This window comes from Mauremys reevesii, linkage group 1 (assembly GCF_016161935.1).
Source record: "Mauremys reevesii isolate NIE-2019 linkage group 1, ASM1616193v1, whole genome shotgun sequence".
NCBI lineage: Eukaryota > Metazoa > Chordata > Testudines > Geoemydidae > Mauremys > Mauremys reevesii.
In genome coordinates, this window is record NC_052623.1 from 239,166,724 (window position 1) to 239,185,424 (window position 18,701).

The 18,701-nt window shown below is 43.4% G+C and overlaps 1 protein-coding gene across 1 annotated transcript in view; it reads right to left on the bottom strand.

The window, feature by feature from the left end:
• Window positions 1-2,480, bottom strand: part of STK38L (serine/threonine kinase 38 like) — a 58,252-nt gene extending 55,772 nt beyond the window's left edge. Inside the window, exon 1 of the mRNA XM_039511424.1 lies at window positions 2,305-2,480. The gene's annotated coding sequence lies outside the window, so the exon portion shown is untranslated. The remainder of the gene's footprint in view (window positions 1-2,304) is intronic.
• Window positions 2,481-18,701: the final 16,221 nt, after the last annotated feature.

The following is an 18,701-nucleotide window of genomic DNA, read 5'->3' on the forward strand; positions in this document are numbered from 1 at the left end:
CCTCAAAGTGAGAAATATGAGAATACCTATCTGCCATAGATATTTGCTTCCCATATCAACTAAATTCGTATTAACTAGTTTTCCTTGAAATAAAAATGCCATTCAAGGTTTGCTTGTAGGGATTTTTGTTTTTAAATCTGACAAGTAATATTTAAAATGAACCCAAAAAGCAGCATACACTGAAGCCCACTGAAGTTGACCTTTCTTAATTCAAGACACATTTTAATTAAAGTCAGAAAGTCACATATAGCACAAAACACAAAGATAAAACTATATCCATTATATATGCTACAATAACAAGTTTCTCATGGTTAAATATTTTGGCCAACATTCACCAATAAGAAAGATGATGAAATGTCAAATTGTTAAGTATTTCAGTTATTGCTCTAAATAAAAACAAAACTGATACTGTTTCACCTATTGTACTTCTGGAGTGGAGAGGATGAAACAGTTTAAGATTTCTGCTTATTCTGAGGCACACATCACAGAATATGCACAGCAAAACATAGTGATGTTTTTAGTGTTGTACATACTCCCAAACAAGATTTATCCGCAGCCTGGGAATTTGCAAAACTGCAGTCAACACTTAAATATGGTATTTAAAAACAAAAGAGAAACAAACAAACCACATCAATACTTTACAAACAAGATGACCCACTCATTAGTAAGGAACCAATGAAGAAAATAATCAAAGCACAATACATCCCACCAACAATCTGAGAATGAAGAAACTGTATCTCTGGTTAAAGACACACATAATTAATACATACATAAAGTTTACCTACTAAATAGTAATACACTCAGAGGTTAAACATGTTTAAAGACTTATTTATTCCCATTCAAGATTTTATTACAGAGATATCGGCACCTAATGCCAATGGAAGGTGACTTTTGGTGTGTATCTGAAATATACTGTTCTAACCCAAAGGTTGATTTGTTTTGGGGTTTTTTAAAGCATCAGATTTAAAGCATGTACAAGACTCTCCTACTTCTGTCTGCATTTTCACTTTTATCCCAATCACTGCCACTGTAGTTCAGTTAAAAATATAAACCAAGCAAAAAGCTGAGCTGGCAAGCTATGGGCCTGATCCAAAACCCACTGAAGTCAACAGAAAGGTTCCCATTGACTTCAATGGGTTTTGGATCTGGCCCTATGAGCCAGGTTTTCTTTTTTCAAATGGTGTATCCGTGTAGAGATTTAACTGGCACATTTTTAAAATAGGACAGAACACTCCTAAACCAGACTGTGTAATGACTGCCTCCACACCCCACAGGATCTCATACCTGCCAGACACACCTGAACCTATTTATTCACCTTTACTGGTTATAGTACTTTATCTAGTCACAGATCTGACTGAGTTCATCTCCCATCCCAGAGAGGTCATATCTGCAAAACAACTACAGATTTGGGTTCATCTCTTACTATGCCCACTCCAAAGAGCCTGCCCTGTGTTTCATAGGCACCCATGAAACACAGATCTTCCTTATCTCGCAAAGTCTAAGCGACACGCTACCCTTCAGCCTTTTGGGGAGCATCTTTCTGCCATCTGGATTAATTTTAAAGGCAGGCTTTTAAAGCCTCTCACATGGTTGAAAAAGGGGTTCCGCTGTGTATCTGAGTCTTATTCATTTAAAAACTGTACCTCAGTTGCAGCCCTGGAGTCTCTATCTAGCCCAGGCTTTGGAGCTGGGGGAAGAAACATGAAGAATAAACCTGCCAAGTTAGAAACTGAAAACGTGACATGTGAGAACCCCTTATTGGGAACTGTAACCATCTCCCCCTGGCGGTGATGAATTTTGGAGGTGGCAGATTTGGTAAGAGATTTTAAATCTCACTTGCCACCTTTTTAGAAATCTCAGCTCATTCAATTTATCCCTCACTCATAACACAGCCTGATACACACCTACACACAGACCCCCTGTGCCCCACAGGCTCTGCCACTGGGGCTGAGGGTGCAAGAGGGAGAGAGGAGTGGAGCCAGGCCATTGTCCTTATTTTCTCTGAACAAGTACGGATTCCTCTATTACCCTCTCCCTTCCTCAGTGCCTCTCTCCAGCGGCCCCACACAGCGAATACTATCCTCCCTGAGCCTGGCTATGGCTGCGATTGCTGCCTCACGCTGGTGGGGAGGTGGGGAGAAGAGATTCCCAGGCTCCAATGACAGGATCTCTCTCTCTCTCTCTCTGCACCAAAGACACGGGCTCCTTCCCCTCCTCCCACCTGCAGCAGCACAGAGACACCCGGCGGGTGGCACTTCCCCGGGCAGGGCTCTGCCTGCAGCCTGGGCTCCCTGCAGCACTCACCTCCCTGCGCCGGGCTGCCGGCTCCTGCCTCCCCGCACCGCCCGCTGCAGCCTCGCTCTGCGCGGTCACTTCCCCGGCCGGGGCCGCTCGTGCGAGCAGGGGGAGGGCGGCAGGAGGGATCTAATCCGAGGGCTGTTTACTAGCCAGCTCTCGCGAGAGCTCAGGGCAGCGGCAGGGCGGGGAGCGACGGGCTTGTAGCGGGTGGGGGCGGGTGAGAGGCTGGAGTCCTCTGTTTAGCCGCGGCACCTGCCGCCGCGCGCCCCGCGCCGCCCCTCCGCGTGCAGCCACCTCCCGCCACGGCCGCGCCGCGCCTTGGAGCCGCCTGCAAAGTGCCCTCAGCGCTCGGCGACGCGGTGCCCGGGGGCGGGTCGCGGGTGTCCCCTCAGGGGAAATGACCGCCAGTGGCACCCCCTCTAACAGCCACTGTGCGCCCGCGCCTCGGAGGGGGCGATTCAGCCTGGCCCTTCAGTTTTACACCCGCTGAGCCGCTGGCCCCTCAGTTCTTTTAAACTCAGACAAGCCCCTCAAAGCTTTCTAACAGCCGCTCGTCTCCCTTGGGCAGTTAGGGGTTCAGTCACGGGCTGGCAAAGGTAGAGAGAGCTCAAAATTGGGAGGGAGGTGTCAATATCAGGGTTCTTTAATATTATGCCCACCTTACACCACTGTACAGGAGGTTTAGTGGACCAAATTGCGGGGTGACTTACAAGCCCTTTAAGTTCATTAGGGGGCCCTGTACACATTAGTGCTCACTGATGAGGATTTAATTGCCTCATTTAAAGTGGCACTGTGTTCCTTTATTTTTATCTTATTATTTATGTAGCAAGAGTAATGTGCTAGGCATACTACAAGATATTGTTCATGCACCGGAGATTCTACAGTCCAAGCTGATGTGCATGGGCAGAGACATGTTTTCAATCATGAATCGGCCTCTGTCTGGACCCAAGGGTTCATCTGTGTGAATCAACATTCAGAAATGTTGTGTTTGGTCTATATCTGACATGACAAAAGCCTTTAAAAAAAATCACTGTATTTCGATCTGGAGAGGACTGGAAATGGAGAAGCTGCACTTTCTGATTATCAGCAGAGAATGACACCACTCTATCTAGTTGTAGTGGATGAGTAAATACAAAATTTCAGAAGAATTAGCAAAAAAAAGCAAATACAAGCCTCAAAAATAAGCAAATACAAAATAGAAGGCTGGTAGATCTGGAGTAGCAGTACCTTCCTAGAGCAGTCTAGCAGTCCTAGAGCAAAAGTCTTTTTACATCTTTACAAATGACAACAAGAAATGGGAGAATAGAAAACACCCCTTTTAGAAAAAAACTGCTGGATATGGCTATCTATTGTGATCAACTTCCCCTGATTGTCTGGAAGTTTGGATTTCACCCCCTTGTTCCTTAGCTGCTAAACCTCTTTAATGTCATCACCTAAACAAAGCTGGGATTAGTGTAAAAGATGAGCACCAGCTGAGACAAGGAAAGTTGAATGAATATTCACAGCATGATGTTACAGTTCCTGACTTACTGCTACTGCTGTTCCATTGGGTCCTGCCAGCACAGCAGATGGCAAAACACTGAACAGTTGTTTTACCAGTGGAAAATTACTGAGTTTTGGGACAAGGGTGGCGAGCCCTTTTTATTAGGAGGAGGGGGAAAAATAAAAAAGCTATTAGTCCCTTGCATCACGTCCATACTCACAGAAGCGAGTAAAATCTACGTGATCCCTTTCTCATTTTAGAAAAGTAAAAATATGTAGTGAACAAGCTTTGATGAATTTTAGTGGTCATTAAAAAAAGAAAGGTATTTTAAACAAACTTCTGAATACAACATCAACCTGACTCAGATAGAGAAATTACTTACTTCAATTCTCCTACTTTTACCTGCCTTTCAAAACAGTTGTTACACAATTTTCCATTGCAACTCAGGCATGCTTTGTTTTGACTTTGGAATTTCATATTTGCAAAAGTGCACCCCCTAGAAGTCCTAGGACTTGATCCTGCACTGGGATTGACTCAACTCCAATTAATTTAAATGGAACTTCTAACATGAGTAAAATTAAGCATGTGGGTATTTGCAGGATCCATACAGCAAGCAAGAAAAAGAATATTAAATTCACAAATGCACCACAATGAACCATATAGGAGTCCATCCTGCAAATTCTTAATCATGGAAGTAGGTCCTACTCACATAGAGAGACAGTGTGCAAATTTACAAACGTGCATATGTGCTTATGCCTCATACCCAGTGTCTCACAATTGAATGTTAATACATATCTTGGGCCTGTTCTTGCAAACACTTAAGAAAACGGGTAAGTTTACTCACATGAGTAGTCCCAATAACTTCTACATTACTACACATGTAAGTTTACGCACACAATTGTTTGCAGGATCACTCCCCTTATTTAGCCAAATAAACCACAAGCTTTTAGGAAGATGTACTTCTTGTCCCACCTTCTGATCTGAGCCCTGAATACATTAAATAATATGTATCTTTAAAATAAATATATTGTGTATTTTTGTTATTCTATTTCTCTAGATGACTTTAGCAGACACTTGAAAAACAGTCCAACAAAAATTGTATTATAAATGCACAGTTCTGATCTCTTACGTCCTACTTTGTACTTTCCTGAGAGCACAGACGTTTTGTTATAGTAATGAAATATAGATACAAGAAAACCAGTCTTGTTCATATACACGTAGCCTAGGGAACAAAATTAAATCATTCATCTAAACAAAATATCGAGGAAATTACTTTAGTCACCTTACAGTGTCACCTCATATCCTGGATATCTTAGCAAGTGACAAGAAACCTTCCAAAAAAACCAAATAAACAATGTTTTGCCAATTTTAGAAGCAATCCAAATGACATTTTTTCCTTTGTAAGTGGGGGGAAATGCCTCATAAGATGATTGCTGACTTGGCTTCCATTTCTGCAATAGGATTCAAAGGAACATGACATTGTTGTTCCTGGCACAGGTACATCACATTCCTCATGCTGGAGTTTAAGATGCAACAAATGTGTTTCTTTTTATAAGTGATTACAACTTTTATATACTGAAGTTCACTTAAACAACATCTTCTCTCAGAATATTATTCTTCCTGAGTTCTCTTTGGAGAAGATCCTCTGGGGACCTGCTGATGACTTATTTAGTGCATGATATTTTCCTTAACCTAAGATACATATGGATTATGGTACAGAACATGTTACAAAAACAACTACATTATTGTAATGTAGTCCTAAGAAGCTCACGGTTCCTCAGGAAATACAGTCAGCATGTGTCTCTTAAAATACTGGACACACACACACACACACACACACACACACACACACACACACACACACACACACACACACACACACACACACTCTCTCTCTCTCTCTCTCTCTCTCTCTCTCTCTCTCTCTCTCTCGATTTGGACTCCCAAATAGACATTAGTGGAATGATGAAAATCTGTATTCAGAAAGAATTTCTTTAATAAAAAAATACCAACATTCTTTAAATAAGAAATATTATTCATAATAAAGGCAGTTATTCTTTCAGGGATCTATGCAGCACTGCCCCTATCCACATGTCTGCACTTGTCTCCTTCTTCACCTCTGTCAACTTCCTTCCTTCTCACATGTGTCTGATGAAGTGGTTATTCACCCACGAAAGCTCATGCTCCAATAGGTCTGTTAGTCTATAAGGTGCCACAGGACTCTTTGTTGTTTTTTACAGATCTAGACTAGCACGGCTACCCCTCTGATACTTCCTTCCTTAACACACTCTACATCTTATGTAGTGCCATGTTCTTTCCACATCACCCTCTGCACATGGAACAACATCCATAAACCGCAAGGATCCTCATTCTTTCCCTTACTTACAAAGAAAAAAAAATCACTGCTTTCAGCTTGCCTTCCACCTGCAGCCATCTATATGACTTCATGCTCCCAAAATAAAATAAAAAGGGAACAAGATCTATGCAAAGAATAAATAACCAAATGATGCAACTTTTTTATATCCTGTTCCCTGCTCCTCTAATATGTCTATTTTAGTTCCTGAAACCCTTACTCACATGAGTTATCCCACTGAAGATAGTGGCCTGGAGATCTGTGCACAGATCTCCATGTTGTTGCTTGAAAGGGGCGGTCTCCACAGCACCACATCCCCCACTCCAAAACCTACAGAAGCCTCTCCCAAAGGTCCATGAGCCACTTGAAGGAGAAATGGAGATGAGGCTGGCCAGCAGGGAAGAGTATCCATGGCCAAGGGGAGAATATACATTATCCCACTCCTGGGGCCATGGAAAATTAGTCAAAAAAAGATAATGCAGCCTCAGGCTGTGACACCTTTACTGAGGAGACTTCCCACTCCCCCCCCCCCCACTGATATCCCAGGGACAGCAATGATGGCTCCAGTGGAGCTGCACTGAAAGGGAGCTGGTGTGAGGAGACTAGAATTAATGCCAATGGATGGATCATCCATGCAGAGAGCCCTAGCCTGCCACAAATCCCAGGGAGCCAACAGTTCTAGGGGCAGGCCCATGCCCATTTTCATAACAAAACAAATGAAATGACTATGTGGGTGTGGGGCTATTTCCTGCACTGGGTGGGATTCAGCCTAATGCAGCAACCCCAAAAGTTCAAACACCATCAGTCAGACCTCCCCCTCCAAAAAAAATTGATAGAAGAAGTAGTCATGGTTTCTGGTAAGTGTCCTAATTTTTGAACTTCCGCTGCCCATCCACAATGTGAGAGTGACAATTACAGGATGAAAATTCAACCGTAGATTCAGATAAAATGTATACGCAAACAAATCGGTCTTGGCTTTCCTGTATGCTTGCTCCACGATCTGCCCCTTCCCACCACACACACACACACACTTTCTTCCACCCAGCTCTCCAGAGCCCTCCTTACTACCTTGCTCCCACCAGCTCTAAGTACCCTGATAGGCTCCAGCATAATATCTACCCTCTTATCTCCAGCTTGCATGGATGGTGCTTCTCCAGGGCTCCTACCTTCATTAAAACCCCCTCACTGCACTGTGATGGGGGTGGGGTGGGGTGGGGAGGGAAGCAGTCACTGCTGTGCCATGCTTCTCCAAGACTGCATTCCACACAGAGCACATGCAGAACCCCAGTACTGCAGGTGGCTGCCACAGCACTTAGAGATTAATGAGTCTGCTCTACAGTCTTAGCTGACAGCAATAGGGCTTTTAGCTGATGCAGTAAAAGCTCATGCACTGAGGTCCCAGGTTCAATACTGCCCACCAACAGCCAGAGTCCGTCAGCATTACAGCCGCACAGCATCCTCTAGTGTATGAAGGGGCAGACTGCAGGCAGGAAATTCTTGAAGTGCTGATCTCTTGCAAGACCCCCCAAAAATCTCTCAAATCATGATACTTGAGACAGTGCTGTAAGTGTTGACACTAATGCCAGTGGGTTTAGTCCTATGAATATAAACGTTTAGGTCCCAATCCTGCAAAGAAATCTACCCACATGGACCCTTAAACCAGCACACAGTCCCTTTGACTTCAGTTCATGACAGAGCCCTGTGCAGGAGCAGTATCTTAGGCTGTAAGCAGGATCCTTGTCATGGGTGTCAATAAAATTCCATGCATTTCTATGGTGCTGAAGAAATCATAAATCCTGATTCAACAAAGCTTGTTCTTAGGTCTTAGATTAACTGGATCCTTAGCAAATTGGTTAATCCCCATAAGCACCCCACAAACTGTTATAGGCCTTTTTAAATAAAACATTTCAAAATTAAAGCATAAATGGGACTTTAGGGAGATTCTGTGATTCTCCCATCCCCACTTTATAAATATCCTAGATATTGCCTTTTAAATAGAAAGACATATACAATTCCACTGTTGGATTTTGACTAGGCTGTTACTAAACACCTCTCAGTTCTTTGGATGGGCTCTCAATACCACCCTCTTAGTTCACAAAGTTTTTATAGTGTACATCATGCATACACACAGGTCAGATTAATCAAAACTGACAAATGGAGGTGTTAAGTTATCCTGTTCTATATCAGCAAGACTGCTTGCATCTCCAAGTATTCATCTCTATGAAGAACAAATTATGCCTACACCATTGCTTTCAGGGTCATACCTTGAAGTCCATCTAAGGTCTCCGTAGGAGCTCTGCTGTTAGGAAACATTAAAAGGGAAGCGCTCAATCAGTACACTTCCAGCTGCCCTCACTATACTCCTGCAAGATCAACTCCTGCTCACTGTTACATACAGATGTCAAAGAAGGCTGACTCATTGAAGCTCAGGGAAGCTGGTACTGTTTGGAAGCTGCCATTTTGTGCTCCAGAATCAAAAAACTTTGATCTAAAAGGAAAATGTTAGTGAGTTGCAAATCCCCACCCTCCCAAATACAAACCACTATAAACTGAGGCAGGGATGCCTGCCTACACAGCATGAAACAGAACCCAGAGGGAAGCAGAAGCTTCTCCCATTCATCTTGATGGAATTTTAAAATGTTCAGAATTGCATTTCAGAATTGCATTAACTATTTCAATGCTGATCAAAGGACAACAGAGAAGGGACACAGCTCAGTTGAAGTTTCTGCAGGTCAAGCATGGCAAAGAGTATAGACAGAATCATATTAGGAAGTTCTGCACAATTCTAAGGAGCATCTTGTTTTGGGTTGTGAGAAGAGCCTGGGAGGATACCATTCTCTTCTTCTCACCCAGAGATGCAATTAGGAACCCATGCAAGCATTCTTCTCAATACGAAGCTTGTAAACATACTGTTGTTCTTTTTACTCTTGGCTGCTGTTCTTTATGAGATTTTTCCCTCATACCAAGACAATTGACAACATAAATTATATAACTAGACCTTTCATTTTTTAATATGCCACAACCACATGCTGGAATATATTGATCCTAGCACAATCACTATCTCCAGGGGAGAAGAAAAAGTGATTACAAGCTAACAGAATAGTTACAAACTTTATGCAGCATCAAACTCACTTAAACTACTAATGAAGTAGAGCTGAGAGAGGAAAAAAACAATTCTGTTCCATTTCAGATACATTTTGGGCTTGGATTTTCAAGTGAAAATAAACGGATTAATTAGCACAGCATGCAAAAAAGCAATAAAGGTCTAAAAAAAGACAAGCTGGCGATTAAAAAAATAAAATAAAAATATGGTTTTGAGTCTTAAGATCTACCAAAAGAAGATCTAATGCTTTCCATTTACTGCTACAGATTCATCCCTACAGTGCTCATTGTCACTCTCTATTGACACTGTACCTTGCAAGAGACATTTTGTACTTTGTCCGTTGCCATTTAATAGTACCATTTATCTGGGGCTAAAATCTCCTAGTTTCTCTGAAACTTCATATAGGACACTATGCCCTGCAATAATTACTCCCATGTTAAGGCATTAACAGGTCTAAAAAAGAAAAGAACAAGAAGGCTGACTCCACAAAGATGGTTACATTAGGGTTATTAGAGGGAAGGATTGTCCAGCCTAGCACACTGACTTAGGCTGTGGGAGAACTGGGTTCGTTACCCTGTTCTGGACTTCCTGTGTGAGCTTGGGCAAGTCACTGAGCCTCTTTGTGCCTTAGTTTCCCCATCTGCAAAATGGGAATTAGAATTATTAGTTACTTGGAATTTTTCCATCTGCCCTACTAAATACAAATCCTACACTCCTGCAGAGCCACAATGAGGTGGGGCAGAGGTCTACTGAGCAGATCCTGTTGCAGGACTGGGATGCTCATTTCCACACTCTAGGCATTATAATGGATGCGCACCCATAAAAATAAGAAACCATTATGCCAGTGAGTAAACACACTAGAAAACCAACCCAGCCCAAAATAGATTTCTTAGAGAAATTTAAAAGTTTGACCCCAAAATATTTTTAGTTCTAACTGGAAGAAAATATTTAGCCAGTTGTTCACACAGACAGTATGTATCAGAAGATGTAAGAATATGGGAACTGTATGGGGAAGCAATTTTTTTAAACTACATTAATTCTTTGATGTACTGGAGGTAGAGGACCTCCCTTAACATGAAAATGAGGGAACTCACCTTGCAATGACAACAGCCAAAAACATGGCTTCGTCAGGTGTAGCTTCTAAGAAATTCACTGCGAGTTTTTTTTCCTGAATTTAAGGAGTATGATCCTATGTTAGATTTTTTGTGAACAGTCTCTTCCCAAGTTGATACTTTGATCCTCAGCAATACAAAGGTGGGGTAGAAAAAAGAGAAATAACCACAGAGGTGTCATCACAGATGCTGCCTGGGGGCGGGGGGGTCTCTTATGAGGATATGCTTGAGAATTAGTTTTGGGTGTTTGTTTTTCAGGATGGTTGAGAAAGGGAACTAATGATAATTTACCTATTTTTTGGTACTAAGAAGTGTTTGTGGTCCTCCCCACCCCTTTGTGAAGGATCTTTAAGGAGTGAGATCAGCTATTTTCCTATTTGCTGTAGCACAAATGATTTGAATGAATGAGCTACTATATATTTACCTTGGCTGATCAGTCTTTTCCTTCTACATTTTTTCTTCTTGTCTTTTCCTTTTCTTATCCTGCAGATCACCTTCCCTCTCTCCATGATCCATCCTGCTAAGCTAAAGCACATGGGAGTTTTGTAAAAATCTTCCCTCTAAAAATCTCCTGATATGTAGGGAATATAATGTGAGGCTTACTAAGGCTACCTTTTTGGGGAGGGGGGAGGCGGAAGGGTTTGGCTCTGTTGACCAGGAAGTAGGAGAAAGAAATGACAAAGCCCATTGCAAACAGATCTGCAACTGGCTTTTGTTTTGTTTGTAAAGTGACTGCAACCTCAGAAGGTGACTCTAAAATCCTCCAATTAAAAAGACTCCTGAACCAAAACTGTGTTTGGTTTCATGTACAAATAAAATAATAATAATAATAAAAAACCACCACCTAAAATTCAGAGAGATGTTAGCTCTCAAGACTCCTTATTTAATTGCTGTTTTTCTTCAAGTTCATCACCAGCTTCATTCCCTCCCTTGCTGCACCTGATCCAAAGCCCACAGGGTCATGCCCATTGTGAGCAAATGAAGGACCAGGCTGCATTCAGTAAGAGTAAAGTTTTGTTTTTTCTTTTTAGTGAGCTCATTCTTCTGCCAAGTCCCCCCACTCTTGATCCCATCTGTCCTGTCGCCTCCAATCTGCCCACCCCGGTCTCTTCCCCATCCCTGGATCCTTCTCCCAGTCCCTTTCTCCATGGTTTACCCAGTCTCCACCCCTCAGGCTTCTCGTCCCCATCCCAGTGTCCTTGCCCAGCCACTCCTAGCTCTCCACGCAGGCTCACTGTCTGAGTTCTCGTCTCTCCCTTTTCCTCCCCTCCAGTGCCAGTCTCCTTGCCCAGTCACTCCCAGTTCCCCCCTACCCACCCCAACTCCTTGTCCTCAGACAGCTCCAGTTCCCCTAGCTCCTCCTCCACTCTTTTCACGCTCCCCCCAACTACTAGTCCTAGTCTCGCTTGCGTGGTTTATCATCCAGTCTCAGTTGTCCCTCCTCCCCTCTCCAGCTCCTTGCCCTGATCTTCCCCACCCCTGATTCTTTGTCCTAGTTTATTGTCCAGGTGGTCCCAGTTCTTCAATCTAGACCCCAGTTCCTGGCCAGCATCAGCACCATTCCTCCCTCAAGTGGCTCATGGACCTTTGGGAGAGGCTTCTGTAGGTTTTGGAGTGGGGGGTGTGGTGCTGTGGAGACCCCCTTTCAAGCAAAAACATGGAGATCTGTGCACAGATCTCCAGGCCACATTCTTCAGTGGGATAACTCATGTGAGTCAGGAACTAAAATAGACAAAGTAGAGGAGCAGAGAACAGGATATAACAGAAAGTTGCATCATTTGGTTTATTTACTCTGTGCACAGATCTTGTTCCCTTTTTAAATTGTATTTTGGGAGCATGAAGTCATGTATATTGAAAATCTGATTGCATCCTTGTATCCCTGGGCTAGAGCATGCTCAGTGGGGATGGTGCATATGCAGTTTGGCCACTCACAGGAGCTGTGAAGGGCTGCTGCACTTTCAGTCTGGTTGGTTGTAGGAGCTGTGAGAGGACAGAAGCTTCAGGGAATTTAGCTACTAAAACCTAAGTCATCACTAATGAGCATGTTTGAACTAACTTTTCAAAGGCTTATAACTTGGCCAAATTTGGGTGAATTTTCATAGAACTAGCAAAAGGCACATCCCTGACATAAAGGGATATCCCTTTGCTAAATGTCAAGACTCCGCTCCAAATCACAGTGACACTCAAGCTTCTTAAAGGAAAAAGAGTCATCAGAATGTTTCAACATGGGCAAAATAATGCATTTTCCCCTAGCTCCATTCTTGGAAATGGCTGACTAGTTTTGACTGAAGTTTTCCCGAAGTAATCAGCCTGAGGCAAACACCAAGCATCTAAAATTTCAGACCAAACTGTTAAAGTATGGCAAAGTAATAAGCAACTGAAAATATAGTCTTAGAATGGGAAATGTTTGATAATCTTAATAATGGGCCGTGTTCGCTCTCTCACACACACGCACAAAAAGAACAGCAGCCCTGCTCAGGCCATGGCAATACGAGCAAACCTTTGAAAATGAGGGGAGGTAAAAGGAAAGTACTTGACTAGAGGCAGTTTGGCCCAGATCCACAAAAGGTATTTAGGTTCCTAACTTCCACTGAAATCAAGAGCTGAAGCAGAATTGAGTGTAAGCTTAAACCTTTCACCAACAGAAGTTGGTCCAATAAAAGCTATAACCTCACCCACCGTCTCTTTCCAGTATCCTGAGACTGACATGGCTACAACACTGCAATTTGAAATCAATGTAAGTAATGAGCCTAGATACCTTTGTGGGTCTGGGCTTTCATGTTGATATTTGGAGATATGGAGTTTCTCCTTAAAATTAAAACAAAAATGGTAACATAACAATTGACAGAGGTTTTTCCAAGTTATTTGCTACTGCTCGATACATTGTTTGGAAGAAGGTTAGTTTAGTTGGCACATTGATGGTGCTGATAAATGAATGGACTGGGTTAAGGAAATGAAGTGAAAGCTTCTATGTAAAAATGCTTAGAATTTTTCAGCCCCGCCCCCCACCAGCTCACCAAACAGGGATAGAGAGGAGAAGGTTCTTGGCAAGGCAGGGTTAGCTGGAGGCACTTTCTAATCCTGTGCCCAAATTCCCAGCATTTCTTCCATGTAAAAGCAGAGCTGAAAGTAGGTGTGATGGGTGAAACAGTCCTTGTTTCTGGGTCACATGGTTTCATAGAGCGGTCACCAGACCTGAAACAAGATATGTAAATGTTTGTTTTAATGTGCAAGTTCCAGACTTAGAGGGCTTATACTAGCAGACTTAGAGGGATGGAACTTACTGGTGCCACTATCAGGGAAAAAGGGGGGCCACTGCAGGCCAGCCTCATTTACATACAATTATAATATTGCTTCCCCACATTGCTATTGATTTTACATGGAAAGCACTCAGCTATTATGGTGATGGGCAGCAGTACAAAACCCTAAGATGGATAGTTACACATCAGGTGTTTTCTTGCTTTTGCTGGAATTTGTGCAGGATTGTCCTTTTATTCTGTGTTTCTATGGCACCAACCACCATGGGGACCTGGTCCATGACTGGGACTTCTAGGCACTGTGATAATACAAATAATAACTAATGATATCAATGGTAATAACTTGTCACTGTGGCTGTACTCATAAAGGGCACAGGAGTTGTAAGAGACATGACCTGGGGTAAGTGGGTTATCCTGACTGCTGGCTCTGTATCTAGTTCCCAGAGTCTACTACCTGTACAAGGAGAAAGCAGGAGGCTCTATCCTAGAGACCAGGAGCTCTGTTCCAGGGAGCAGAGACTCAGTCTAAGGATACTGGTTTGCTCTGGGTTCCCCAGATAGAGATCTGTACTCTGTGTGGTGTGATTTTGCATAACGGGATCAGAGCTTGTGCAGAGCTGATTTCACAGTGAGTCCTGACCTGACCAGTAATGCAGATCTGCTTGTACAGAAATAGGTCAGGTACCTGCACATCCAAGTATCTCCTGGCAGTGTGGCCCTCTTTGCAGTGCCACAGGCAGGCAGGAGAGCCATCCCCCTTGACTACCACTGAGTCTAAGTGGATCCATGAGTGGTGGCTTAAGGGGGTAGGGATTGCTTTTTGATCAAAAGTTCTGGACCTCAGCAAGCGAGACAATTAATATACTGGAACTGTACTATGGGCTGTACTCCTGATATGACAAAAGGAGCAAAACCCAATCAGTGTATGTAATTATGTATCTGGTTATGTTTTCTCTCCCCTCCTGTCCCCAACTCCCAAATAAAAATATATTTGTGGTTCCATGATCCAAAGGATTCCTGAGTGCTTTTGTGGGGAAGAAGCACCTGCAATGGTGACCAAGGAGGTTTGATATTAATTTCCCAGAGCCAGATTCTCATAACCCACCAGGGGTGCTGGAACAGTTTGTATAGTGGGGGTGCTGAGAGCCATTGAACCAAACTGTAAACCCTGTATATAATGGAAACCACTTCAAGCCAGGGGGTACAGTAGCACCCCCTGCATCCCTAGTTCCAGCACCTATGTAACCCACTGACCAACAGGAAACATTTAAACCCCCCAAATTGGGTCATTAGTTACCAATAAATGGCTTCAGCATCTGATCACCTAGATATGGGAGAGTAAGATCCTCTTCTGTAATCTGCAGCAAGAGATGCTTTCTTCCCTACCTGCCCGTATGCAAGGTGTTGACCACAGCCTTTAATGCCTTGAACCTGTCAACTTGAAAAACCACTTCTCCCCATATAGTTGTCATGACAGCTGAGATCAGCTGTGTTAATCTATTGGAATCTCCATCTCTGGAGATATTTAAGAGTAGGTTAGATAAATGTCTATCAGGGATGGTCTAGACAGTATTTGGTCCTGCTATGAGGGCAGGGGAGTGGACTCGATGACCTCTCGAGGTCCCTTCCAGTCCTAGAATCTATGAATCTGCTGTTGATTTCTAGAATAAATCTTTTTAGGACTTGTGACAAGGCATTCTTCATTGGGGACTCTCACTAATGGAACTTGTTTCCTCGGAGATACACCAGAGCTGGAGTCTGGTGCTCTTCAGGGCGTGGTGCAAGGTGCACTGATTTAGCCAGGCCTTTTACGGACTATAAGAAGGCAGAAACACAGGGTTTTCTTGCTGCTGGATGCAGCTATTGAGCCACTGTATATGGTTTGTTTGCCTGCCTAAGATGATCACTTTGGTACCTTCAGTATCTACATATTTGTTTAAATTTGACTGCTACTAGGCATCTAGAAGCGTCACCAAAAGGACATAGAACACATTTTAAAATAAATAGATGTCAAAGCGATGCTCTCAGTGAAATTCCCTGGGTACTTTTCTGAAAGCTTCTCTCTGCTTGTCTGTGTTACCACAATATCTTTAAAAGGAGAGAAGGATGACTCCAGTTTCTTCACAAAGTCTTGTTGGGGAACACCAGCCAGCATTAGCCATTTCCAGTTCCTCACTCTAGAACAATGGTTCTCAATCTATTTACCATTGTGGGCTGCATATGCAGCTCATTGTGTTATGTGGGCCACATCCGCACAATAGATATACTACCTGTATGGCCCTGAGAATGTCACGTGGGCTGCAGCTATGTGCTTATTGGGCCGCAGGTTGAGAACCACTGCTCTAGAAGAATCGATGCCAAGTAGGATTAGTGTCCTGTCACCACTTTGGCTAGTTGGCTGGGACACATTTTGTTCATCTGAGTCAAAGTTACCACTAAATTTTGTTCTCTTTTAAAAACAAAGAGTCTTTATAAGCGTATTCCCTGCTTGGCCTCCACTTCCTATACCGAATTCTAAGCCATGAAATTCACAGGCTACTGGTCACAGGAATTACGCTTCCCCTGTCAGAGAAAGAACTAACACTACCTCATAAACAGCCATCTCCCATTAGTACAGAACTGAATAGGAGAAAAATAGATGAGCTAATGCAAATCACATACTGGTAACTGGACAACCAGAAGTACTATGATGTGGCACTAATAAGTCCAAGAGGATACAGCTAGGTCATTCAGTCTTTACAGTTCAAGTGGATGTATCAGTTTATTAAATAATAGTTGAATAGTAATTCATTACTAGAGCAACTTCATGCTTCAAGCTACCACATCAGCTCTAGACGTTTTCACCCACCTAGTGGGTGCATGAAAAACACTTAATAAAATTTGTTTGGGGGTAATGTGACTGAGACTTTGTGGTCTTGTTTTTAATTGCCATCTTCCCCTCCCTCCCCATTATGGTCAGGGCCATATAAACTTATTTCAACCCAAGCAGATACACACCCGCAGAGCTAGAAATGGACAAATGCAGTCAGCGTTGTATATTTTAAAAGCAGCCATGTTAGTCTCCCAAGTTTTAAATAAGCTATATGCCTGGGGACTAGCTAGCAGCATGGATGCCATGTCTTGATGCAGTAGTTAACATATTATTACCACTACTAAATATTCCTGCGTGTGTGCTGATGTCAATGAGGTCAAGGCACAAAACAGAAATAAAAGCAACAAAAGTTGGCATATTAGAAATATTACAAATTGCACATGATTACAGCCTCTATTTCCCTGTGGAAGTTTCTTCCACACAGGTCATTTTAAAGACATCTCCAAACTGGCCTGATTTCTCTTGGGAGAGGATGCAGTTAAATAGCAAGTCACCCTTAGGTTACAGGAGTGGTCAAGAGTTAAGGCTGTTTTAGAATCAAAGCCACAAAATCCAATTTCATATGATACCTCTTCTTTAACATTTTAGAGACAATCCATCTGAACAAGCCAGCCATAAAAAGGTAAAAACACACCAACAAAAATCAATGCTTCTGGAATCTAAAGGAAAATCCTTCCATAAAGGTGTGGTTAAGGAAGCATCAGGAGACTCAGGTGATGGAATTCATTACTGCCAAAATAAGACTTTTTTGAGACATGTGTTAAGAGAAGTGGTTCTGTCTGAATGAAGCAATTCAACAAAGATTATCCCATTTGTCTATTTGCAAATCAGGCTCAATCCCATACTACTGAAGTCAATGGAAGTTTTTTCTGATCTACTTCCTTCACAAAGGATCAGACAGACCCTTAAGACCATTCTATTTCTGTCTTGTGCAATGAAATATTTGACGACTAGACAGTGAAACTTTCCGATTGTGTGTTTTACAACTTCAGGGAAATAATATTGAAGTCAGATTCTGTGTCATTTACTGTAGACTAAAACAGTTTAGCTGTATCCTTTTAGTAAATATAGTTTCCCACCACAATATGTTGTATCTGTTCCATGAAATTTATCTTAGGCCTTGTCTACACTACAGGACTATTTCGAATCTACTTAAGTCGAATTTGTGGATTCGACCTTAATAAGTCGAATTTGTGTATCCATACTAAATACACAAATTCGAACTTCTGAGTCCACATTCACGGGGCCAGCGTCGACTTTGGAAGCGGTGCACTGTGGGAAGCTATCCCACAGTTCCCGCACTCCCCGCTGCCCATTGGAATTAGGGATTTCCCAATGCATGCTGGGGGGAAAAATGTGTCGAGGGTGGTTTTGGGTAACTGTCGTCATTGAACCGTCAATCACGCCCTCCCTCTCTTCCTTGAAAGCGCCGGCGGGAAATCTGTTCGCGCCCTTGTCTGGTCGGTTACAGCGCGGACGCCACAGCACTGCGAGCATGGAGCCCGCTGCGATCATCGCTGCACTTATGGCCGTTGTCAACTCCTCGCACCTTATCGTCCACCTCTTCCACAGTCAGCTGCTGAGAAACCGGGCGAGGAGGCTCCGGCAGCGCGGTGAGGAGAGTAGCACAGACCTCTCAGAAACCAGGGTACGCCGGGCAGTGGAGATCATGGTGGCAATGGGTCACGTTCATGGTGTGGAACGGCGATTCTGGGCCCGGGAAACAAGCACGGACTGGTGGGACCGCATAGTGCTGCAGGTCTGGGTGACACAGAGTGGCTGCGAAACTTCAGGATGCGTAAGGGCACTTTCCTTGAACTCTGTGACTTGCTGGCCCCTGCCCTGAAGCGCCAGGACACAAGGATGCGAGCAGCCCTGAGTGTGCAGAAGCGAGTGGCCATAGCCCTCTGGAAACTAGCAACGCCAGACAGCTACCGGTCAGTAGCGAACCACTTTGGCGTGGGCAAATCTATCGTGGGGATTGCTGTCATTCAAGTAGCCCACGCAATCGTTGAGCAACTGCTCTCAAAGGTAGTGACTCTCGGAAATGTCCAGGTCATCATAGATGGCTTCGCCGCGATGGGATTCCCAAACTGCGGTGGGGCTATAGATGGGACTCACATCCCTATCCTGGCACCAGCCCACCAGGCCAGCGAGTACATTAACCGAAAGGGCTACTTTTCAATGGTGCTGCAAGCACTGGTGGACCATAGGGGACGTTTT